The sequence below is a fragment of the Pinus tabuliformis genome, chromosome 1_1 (assembly GCF_031772625.1).
Source record: "Pinus tabuliformis cultivar Carrire ecotype Pingquan chromosome 1_1, CPIR1, whole genome shotgun sequence".
NCBI lineage: Eukaryota > Viridiplantae > Streptophyta > Pinopsida > Pinales > Pinaceae > Pinus > Pinus tabuliformis.
In genome coordinates, this window is record NC_142297.1 from 657,035,422 (window position 1) to 657,046,344 (window position 10,923).

General features: G+C 40.0%; 1 pseudogene; it reads left to right on the forward strand.

Moving 5' to 3' along the window:
* The first annotated feature begins 7,880 nt into the window (after nucleotides 1-7,880).
* LOC149215103 (coatomer subunit delta-2 pseudogene) lies at nucleotides 7,881-8,910 on the forward strand (annotated as a pseudogene).
* The last annotated feature ends 2,013 nt before the right edge of the window (nucleotides 8,911-10,923 follow it).

The following is a 10,923-nucleotide window of genomic DNA, read 5'->3' on the forward strand; positions in this document are numbered from 1 at the left end:
TCCGCAGAAGAATGGACTAGTCTGTACCCCGTCCGAAAAAGGAAGAGAGGGTTGTTCTAGGATAAAATTCTTTTGTCAACGTTATGTAGAAGCGGAAGAATCGCTCCCTTTGTCTAAAGAAGTGGGCTCTCCTAAGGAGGGGATTTATTTGTGGCAGCAAGAAGGCACCATCTTTGAATGTCAAGCCTCACCCATTAAAACAATATGTTTTAAAAGAGAAGTAGGGGCAGTCTTCAAAGAAAGAGAGGAAATTGCTGTAACAAGTAGTCACCATCCTTAGCAACCTAATGATAGACATCGCCGAAAAGAGAGTTTAGTTTGCGGCAGCAAACAAAGCCATTTTTCGGATAATAAGTAAGAGGACAGAATCTCAAAATTATACTTTATACCTGGGGGCATGCAAACCTTTTGGAGTGCAAGCACGGGATGACTATTTATTTTTTTTTAATTTTTAGGTCCTCCCTTTAAACCTGTAGGTCTAACCCGTTAAACTCGTAGGATTAGCCGTTTCTAGCTTGCATAAAGAAAGGATGAAGGGCAAAAGTTAAAACCTGCCAAATTGGAGTAATTAGTGAGGTATCGCTCCTTAAATAAGATTACCTCACCTAAAGCATTCCTTGTATTAAGACTGGTATAAATCGAGCAGTTTTAGCAATGTTCATGCTCGTTAAAAAATAAACGCAAGAATCGAGCAGTTTTTGTATAGAGTTCATGCTCGTTAAAAAATAAACATAAATTGTGAGCAATCTTTCCCTAGCAGTTCAAGCTCATTCAAAAAAAATGAACCGGTAAATAACCTTGAAGAATGTAACCTTTGAAAGCCATATTAAAGCCCTTGGTCGTGTTCTTGCAATCTCACCTCCATCCGTTCATTTGGCCAATCGTTCACCTCCATGTGTTTATTTACCCATTTTGAGGAACAACTGCGAAGAGTGATTTCACTTAGCCATCCTTGTGACACTGTCGTGATTGGAGAATTCCAACCTGTACCTGGAATCTGCTGCTATCCCTATTTATCACTCGTTCCTCAAAAGACGAGTCTTCTTTGAGCTCTTTTCACTGACTCGTAAAATATGAAAAGTTTGCCGAGTTTTGGCCTTCCAGCTCGTTAAAAAGGACCAGAAGAGCTATCCCTCCTCTAGATTTTAATCTTTTTGGACCTGAGGGATTATTGCACAAAAAGATCGAGCACTTGTTTTGTTCGGCTCGTTAAAGAAATCGAAAATTCATCCCTTCTGTATGGTTTTATACTTTTTCGGACTTAAGGGATTAGAAGACGAAAAAAGAATTTTGGAGTTAACTTTTCGTACCTTTTCAGACTCTCTAAAAATGAAAAGGACCGAGTTTTCCTTGTCGTTAGACTCGTTAAAATGATTAAATAGCGACAAGCTTGTCTTTAGACGAGAACGATTTTCCCTATCGCTAGGCTCGTTAAAACATAGCGATGGGCTTACCCGAAGGGCAGGTTATAGAACAAGCATATGTTATCCTCCTCAAGCTTGACAAAAATAAAGAGGTACTGGTCAGCAATGACTGGGGAAAAATTGGGAGAACCTCACAGCATTAATGGTAGCAAGTCGCTCTTGAACATGACACTTTGTCTTCCGTATCACATCGGGTTGGGTTGTTTCATTCAACGGTCTCATAACCATGGTCCTCACCACACCATCCGCAATTGGGGTAATGCTACCAATCCATCACATCAGTGTCGTTACATGTTCAAGAGATGTGGTTCTGTAAAAGAGTCAACCGTGTTCCACCCACTGCCATACATTATCCTTCATCCACTTCATTACCGCCACCCTGAATCATACATCACAGTTTGTTTTCACCTCATCACAATCACTAGCTCCGTTCCGTGTCACTGATGTGGGATTCCTTAAGGCCCTCCTTTGACGGATCGCTCCTTGTCGACATCAGCTCATTATCCAAGGAGTTGATCTAGGAACACCCCCCTCAGTACTTTGAAGCTTGCATGCCTCAATGCCAAGTTTCTCACTTCCGGCGACAGGTATACATCAATGACCTTCGACCAGAAGATTTTGCATGGTGGTCGACGCCAAGTCCTTTATTCCCACCATGTGAATTGTACTGTTGTACCTTGCGGGTCATCATCCTTATCGGTGATTCCTCTCGCGCTTGTTAACGGTTTACATCATTGACCGGTAATCAAGCGATGTCTTTCCATGTTCGACTTCAAGAAATTCTCACATGGATCGACTTGTACATCGAGTGAAGATCGGAAGAGATTGAAGACCCCAGATCTAGTTTCATCCATCCGGGCTGTGATATATATTCAGGACATAAAGACATTTGATATGTACATCATTACAGCAGATGATCATCCTTCTCAAAGGATGATAATTTCAGCAGAGAATTATCAGTCTACAATCAGACGATCGTCTGTTCTATGTACCAAAATGTATTTATAAAGCTGAGCATGGGAATGCCCGCCTCAACTAGATCATGAAAATGTATGAAAAATAATGTATTGTATTGTATCTTATTACAGGACACTTCTCAGCAGATTGAATGAACTTCGGATCCTCTCAATAAAGCATTTCACCCGATAAACGACCTCATACTTTAGGGGGCATCTGTTATAGACAATTTTGTGCCTTGCAGCAACAAGCATGAATTGTCAATAATCCAAGGGATCCAAAGTTCCCTAAACATGATGTTCCTACCCCTAGAGGAACAAGGTCAGCAAACCAACAGCTCTCAGATCAGTTCTCCACCTGAAGACACTCAAAAACAAGCAATCCTGAAATCAAAGCAGGTGCTCCACTAGGTTTCTGCGCTGAAACTCAATTGCTCCATGGTGTACCTGCGTTGAAAAGCAAGTGGAACAAAGGCCACCTGCGCTGAGCGAGATGGGACAAGTGGCACAATGAGTCATTGCTTTGGAATCTTCCAAAAATGACACTTGGTTCAGGTATTTCGCCTTGTGATGAGTCAGAGGCTCTGCTTCTCCAAATGGAAGAAAAGTTCTCCAAGTGGACTCAAGAACTGAAGATCAACTAAAGATTAACTGAAGAGAGAGAGGACACAAGGCAGCTACACATCAGTTGCAAGCTGACTCATCCTTTCTCAATTCATCTATATATTGAGCTCTCTCCTATGAGCTCAGGAGGCTGGAATTTTGTGCAAAGTAATGATATGTTGTTGGTTTCACTATTGAGTTATTGGGTGATTGTTTGAGAGAGGTAAAGAAGATCAATTCTTTCTGCTGGGAGGTGTTGCTGGGTTGGAGCCTTCAATGGTTGTAATACTCTCAGAACCTTTTCTTCTACATTAATAAAAGCTATTGAGGTTCTTCTATGTGCTCTTGTTTCAATAATATATTGTGATGATTGCATGTTTGGTTTACACTAATCCATGAACCAGTTATGATTGCATGCCTCTTGTAGTTTCCTTCTTTGTTATTTTGCAGGATCTCATTGTAGTTGGGCAAGCAAAAGTCAAGGAACTAGGAGCAAGCGGCCAAAGAGAAGAATTTGGATTCGACATTAAGCACAAGGCAACGGTTAGTGCATTTTCTCCATTCTCTTTTGCTTTCATAAAGAAGTAAACCTTTAGTAGTTTGTTTTACAGTTGTTGCTAAGGAACTGTCACCCTTAGAGTGGGATAGGGTCATCCGAGTCGGATACTTTTCCCTACAACATGTATAGAGTTCCAATATGAACTCCCTGCATCAATAATAGTGCTACCTCGAGGAGTTATTTTTATTTATATATTTATCTTTTATTTTTTTATGGTAATAGACTCGTACATACAATGCATCACCATGTTGGCTCTCCATATTTTTCCCTGTAATCTCCTCCGTCGACAAGGATGAGAGTATTTCATCAAACCGCAACTACATTGCTACCTATTGCAACAACCAGACTATCCCACGAATTTGGTAGAGAAGACAACAAACTGATGCACTTATCTACATCTAAAATTTTATTATCAACAGATAATAACTAGCTTACCACAATATTAAATGCGTTCATATGCTTGTCATTGAGTCTGCATCTTTCACCCTCAGGTTATACAACTTTTTTCGTAGGGACAATTTATTCACCAGAGATTTAGATTGGTACAAAGTCCCTAACTTATCCCACAAAGCCTTTGTCATAGCTCCCCCTGATACATTGAACAATACTGAATTTGAGACACACAATCATATTGTGATTTTTTCCTTCCAATCCACTTCTTCCATTCTTGATCGAACATTGTCGTTGGTTTAGTACAAATATCTACCGTGATCTGTTGATAGTTATCCACTAATAGATCCTCCATCTTGAGTTTCCACAACTCAAAACTCTGACCATTAAATTTATTGATCTTTATCTTTCGACTGCTCGCCATATTCTTTCACCATAAGAATTCATCCCACAGATCTCCCACTGAACAGGGTCTACCACAAGCCCAAGAAAAACCCCTCAGTAGAAAAGGCATCCCCTTGAAGCCAAAAAAAAATTGATACCAAATGTAGGTTTTAACCTTGTAAAAAAATTACTTGCATACCAATTCTAAAAATAGAAAATAAACAATGGCGAAAGCATAACACATAAAACAAATACACACAGAGATTTTCCCCTGGATCCTAAAAACGGGACTACTAGATTAATTTTATTATGTTCCTTTCAATGTTACAATACATATATATACATGTTGAAGCATCCATAAACCCTAATCCATTAACCCTAGATTAGAACATAATCGTAGTTTCCTTGACCAGGTCTAGAAAATACCATGGACTAAAAACCATCGCGTCCAAATCCATGTGAAAAATCCATGCACAGAACCATAGGTAGGTCCGCCCACCTAATACAGGGTTGAAAAAATATTTCCCCATGTGCTTCCCTAAATACCGTAGAGGAGGGCTGCTGCCCCCCCACTTCACCCCACACAACAAAGGGGGAGCTCCAACCCCCCTAACACCTTGGCTTAGCTATTGGGGATATTCATGGAAATAATATAACACAAACCAATAGGATATAACAACAGTAACATTTTACTGCAATATTTGTTGGTGTTTGGGCTAGATATTAGGCCTACAAGGCATCCCAAGTCAAGTGAAGAAGTATCTCTCTTTAGCGAAGTTAAAAGGACCCTAATTCACCAAGGGAACCCTCCACACATGATAAAACTAGGGCAACATAACAACACTACAATCATACACACATATCTCAAGAAGGATCTCATTTGGTCAAAGAAGAAGTCTACTTGAGTAAGGGATAGAAGAGGAACATCTCATCTAGAAGGCCCACTCAAGGAATTTCTATCTCTAGACAAGAAATAAAGGAGGGCAAAGTGCCAGAAGGAGGAAGCCTATGTGTCAAGGAACAAAGTGCAGAAAGGAGGAGAAGACTTGAGTTGTGCTTGAAGGACATCCTAGTCAAGGGTCTAGGGTTTGGGAGCAATCAATAAGAAGATTCAATAAGAGAAACTTATCAAATGGTTTTCCTCTCTAAGAGAGAGAGGTTTTGGCCCTCGCAGAGAGCCAACATTTGTGTTCTTGTATTTATGTTTTTGGTAGTAGTTTGATGAAACACACACACTAATAATAAGAATAAGATCAAGCTAAGATAATTTCAAAAGTTCTTGACAAATTTATATCAAGCTTAAGAAGAATCACACTACAGCTAATTACCCTAGATTCTTCAACATGGTATCAGAGCAAAGGTGACACGTCAAGGAAAGGGAAACTCAAGAACACTCATCAAGGAAAGGAATCTACAAGGTTGAAGAATCAAGCCAAATCTACTCAAGGGCAAGGAGGCCTACCATCTATCATTCATCAAGGAAGACTATAAAGCAAGAAAAAGAGCCTTACATAAAGGCACATACAAAGTGTTAGACTCTGTCTTATATCAGAGATTGATTCTTCTTCAAAACAGGGTTTTGAAGAAGAAATCATTAATGTTGTTTTTCAGATTATGTAATTTATCTCCAGCTCTTCAAAAGGGAGCAGCTTCCTCAGCTCCTATCTCTGCAAAAGCACAAACACAATTCAAATCATCATCTCTTGTTACGATGGTCAGTTTTCTTCGAAGGATTATAGAGTCTTGCCATGAAGCAGCTTGGAGTAATTCAATCATTCTGAAAGATGCTATGAGTAATGGTGGCAGAAATAAGATGGCAGTGGAGGCATTGCAAGTCCTTACGCATGTTATACATGAAAATGGAGGGAATATGTCTCCTTCAGATGTTACATTTACTTTGGATTTTCTTCTCTGCTTACGGACCCTTTAGAATTGTCGCAGAATGAGGGAGAAATTTGGGTTGGGGGTAAATGTCTTGCAGTGAAATATTTAAATGATGCTTCAGGTGATTTTTCAAAGTTTATCAATTTGAATGGAAATTGCGCATATCGCTGCATCCTTTCAGATTATGTAGGTAAAGATACAATGTACTTTAAAACTGGTGACTTTGCAAGAAAGCTTAACGATGGTAATTTTGTATTTGTTGGAAGAAAAGACCTTGTGGTAAAAATTAATGGGCAACGGGTTGTAATTGAAGAGATAGAATACATTTTGAGGAAACACCCTGATGTAGCAGATGCTGCAGTTTCTTTTCGTGTTGGTAAACAGGACAGCATCCATATCATAGCTTACATTGTCATGAAAGGAACTGATCAATATTTTATGTCTGGTTCTAATAGGAAAGAGAAGTCCGATGGCCACTTGAATGCAGACAATGGAAACGGCTTGCATGCTTCATTGAGGAGCTGGTTAGAGGAAAGGTTACATGTTGTAATGATCCCTTACAGGTTTCATTTTATTGCAACATTGCCTGAGGTCGAACCTTCTGTTTTGGAAACAGAAAGAGATTCTGATGCTATCCATTTAAATGATACAGCTATCCGTATTATAAGAGAGGTTTTCAGAAGAGTTCTTATGGTTGACAAGGTTTTGAGTCATGATGATTTCTTTTTACTTGGCAGGACTTCAATATCTGTTGCACATGCCGCCTATACATTAGGAATCGACTTTTGAGTCTGGGGAGTAGAAGCATTTTTAGTCCAACTCTTGGATACAGGATTGCTACATGCCGATCCACATCCTGGGAATCTTGTTTACACATCAACAGGCCAGATAGGGTTCTTTGATTTTGGTTTGCTTTGTCGAATAGAGAAGAAACATAAGCTTGCCATGCTTTCATCTATAATACATATTGCTAATGCTGATTGGCCTTCTCTTGTAATCGATTTGGTTGACATGGATATTATAAGACCAGAAACTGATCTCAGACAAGTGCAAATGGAATTGCAAGTTGCTTTAGGCGATGCAACAATGAAGGATGGCATTCCTGACATAAAGTTGAGTAAGGTTCTTGGAAAAATCTGACTCCTTATTGATAATTCAACTCCTATGAGGAAAATACTTCATTCACTGGTATTTAGTGAAAGGAAGGAATTCCAATGGTCTAGGCTTGCTTTGTTCATAAAGCTAGGAGAGCAACATGTTAAGAAAAGGGCTGCTCTAACGAGTGGGCATGGAGACCATGCTATAACTGATTCAGCTAAAAATGCAAATGGTTTAAATACTGATCTGGCAAATACAGTTATAAAGCGTTTGTCAGCCAAAGATGGTGCTGTTCTACGAAGGCTGTTAGTAACTGCGGATACTTCATCGTTGGCACGCACTTTTGTCTCCATATATGCCACTACATTTCACAGGCATCTTGTAAGCAGCTTCAGAGATGTACTGTATGAATGGGGCACAAAAATTCTCAGGGAACAGAAAGATACCTCCTTACACCAAACAGCTGAAAACATCGGTCAAACAAACAGAATGGAGGGCACTGAAGCTAAATCCTTACAAATCTACGAAGACTTATGGAGAGATCGCCGAGTGAAGATAGTTTTTTACACAGCACTTAAAAGGTGGTCTTGGCAGCCTCTGTTATCACTAAGTCAGGGAAAGCCTTGGTTTCCAGGCAATTTGTGGATATGACTAGAATTAGGATTGAAGGGCTGCTGGCTGCTTTTCCTAAGTTAGTTGGAAGTGGGAAACAACATACTTATGTCGAGACAGAGAATGTTCGCTATGTATACCAGCCAATGGAATCTCTTTATTTGCTGCTTATCACCAACAGGCAAAGTAATATTCTTCAAGATCTTGACACTCTGAGGCTGCTCTCCAAATTGGTGCCTGAATACTCCCCTGAATTGGATGAAGAAGGAATCTGTAGAATGGCATTTGAGATAATCTTTGCATTCGATGAAGCTATCGCACTTGGGCATAATGAGAATGTGACTATTATGCAAATTAAGCAATACTATGAGATGGAGAGTCACGAAGAGCGACTTCACAAACTAATAATGCAAAGCAAGATAGATGAGACAAAAGATGTTATGAAACGGAAAGCAAGTGAGATTGATAAGATCAAGATTGAAAAGAACAAGTCAGAAAGGGGAGGCTTGACGTCATTACAATCAACAGGATCAGCCAGACTGGATATTGGGTTTGGTGATATGAATATTTCAAGTGGAGGTGGTTTTGGGAGCAACTGTAGTTTTAGCCCAAGTTTAGATCCAGATTCATTTTCTAGCAAAGCAAAAGGTCGGGCATCTGCACCTGCTACTGTTCCTTCTAAAGGTATGGGCATGCAACTAGGGAAATCACAGAAAACAAACCAGTTTTTGGAGTCTCTGAAAGCAGAAGGAGAAGTGATCGCTGAGGATGTGCAACCAGTTGCTGGGCAATCAAAATCATCTCTTCCAACAGCAACAGACCCTATCACGATAACTATTGAAGAGAAGCTTACTGTGGTTCTCAAGCGTGATGGCGGGCTAAGTAACCTAGAAGTACAGGGTACTTTTGGTCTTCAAATTCTGAAAAAAGAAGATGGATTCATACAGGTCTAGATTGAAACAGGTGGAAATGAAATTTTCCAATTTAAGACACATCCAAATATCAACAAGGATCTGTTTTTAAGGGAGAACCTCTTGGGCCTTAAGGATCCTAGTAAGCCATTCCCAGCAGCAGGCCAACTTGGTGATCCATTGGGTCTGGGCTTGGTTAAATGGAGAATGAAAAGTGCCCAAGAGTCGGTGGTTCCTTTGAGCATCAACTGCTGGCCAGCCATATTGGCAGCCTCACAACAGAACAAGTGCTCGCAGGATTCAGAACATGGGTTGGCGTGCAGATGGTGGACTGTGGTTTCTTGTACATGGCGGTGGTCTCTACCTTAGCAGAGGCTCTGAGGAGTTTGATGAGGTACCAATTTCAAGTAGGAGTTTTGGGCATTCTTGATGTTGGGTATCGTTCGAAGGATGAAGCTTGGGCAGCTGGAGGCAGTGGCATTTTGCTGAGGACAGTAAATGGTGGAAAAACATGGATCCGTGGCAAGGTTGCAGATAATATTGCAGCTAATCTTTATGCTGTGAAGTTTATTGATAAAAAGAAGGGCTTCGTGTTGGGAAATGATGGCAAGCGCATAGATAAAGCCGATGGTTCCTACAACATTTCTCTTCCCATTTATGTGCTTTGGCATTGGATTTGTGCTGAACATCATTGCCATCTTCTATGGTTCTCTGGCTGCCATTCTTTTGATACTATGATGGTAGTCGCGCTCAATTTGTTTCAATTTACGCAGGTTTGCAGGGTTCTCATTGGAAGTGTCGAGCTTCATTGGTTAAAACTAGAACTATTACATTCACATCGTGGGCATTCTGCAAGTCAAGTTTATTCATGTGTAGTTTCTGTCTCTTCTGGATGATAGTGCGAAGGTGTGTGCGTATTGAGCGTGGTAGAATTGTTGTAAGTATTTCCAAATGAGTCCTGTGCTTGGCCCAAAAATGGAGCAGCGCCCCTTCTCTGCACAGTTCGAAACCAAGAAATTCACTTTCAATGTAATGGCGAAATAGATGATGAGTTTCAGTAATGTGGAGCCTGCGACAGACAGGAGTTTGTTCCATGATTTCCGCCAAAGATTGTTGGGATTCTTTGGAAATTTTGTGGGATTGCGAGCGATTGTTGGGATGCAGCGATGTAAACCGCTCTCAGTTTAGTTGTCACCATAAGCTGAATCGGTGGAGTATTAGCTTAAAGTTGTTTTAGTAAAATGGCAAATGCAACGTGGCTAACCAAATTAGGATTATCTATTACAGCCAGAGAATGCGATTTGATTTCAATCCTGGTCCTATGGAGATCTGCGCTCCAGCAGTTATTCCATGTGTCGGCCATCAGAAGAATTCAAGAGAAACGCATTTGCCAATTTCAATCCTTAGTCATGATTCCATGAGATCTTTTCTTCAGATTTTGTCTCCTAATAAGCCAAATCATCAGCAGATTTAGGGGAACACTGTTCTATTTGTGGAATGGATGTAACGCTTTTTTGTTAATTTTTGTAATGCTAGTTAAAACAGCGCCCTGATTGTGGGGTCGATTTGTTGTTTTGTTTTTAGAATAGTTTATTCAATGTATAAAAAATAATTTTTTGTAAAAGGAAAAAAGGGAGTGTAGAGAGAGGGAGTTTTTCTGAGCGCTGGGAGCTGCTGGAGAAGCAGAGAGCTTTTTATTGTACAGTTTTATGACAGAAAATTTAATGGAATTTCACAGCTCTGTTTGCCGAGATTCATGTGGTATGTTGATTTAGCATAAGTTTTTCCCTTTGTCTCAGATGTAATCAGTTATATTCCATTTCATTTCATGACCCTTTCAAGCTGAACAAATGAAGTGATTAGGTAGGAATTCATAGTATTATATGCTCCTCCTATAAGTTTGTTCGCATTCGATCTTTTCTATTGTTTAAGGAGGATTCAGAGTTATTGTCTACCCTCCTTAACTCCTCACCAGTCTTGCCATCCCGTTTGAAACCAGATTTGGTGTTAAATTGCATGCCTACCTTGCCTTAGTTGATAACCTGTGTAGTCATTATATTTTTCTGTTTGAAGCTGTGATTTTGCCCATGTAGCCCAGAAAA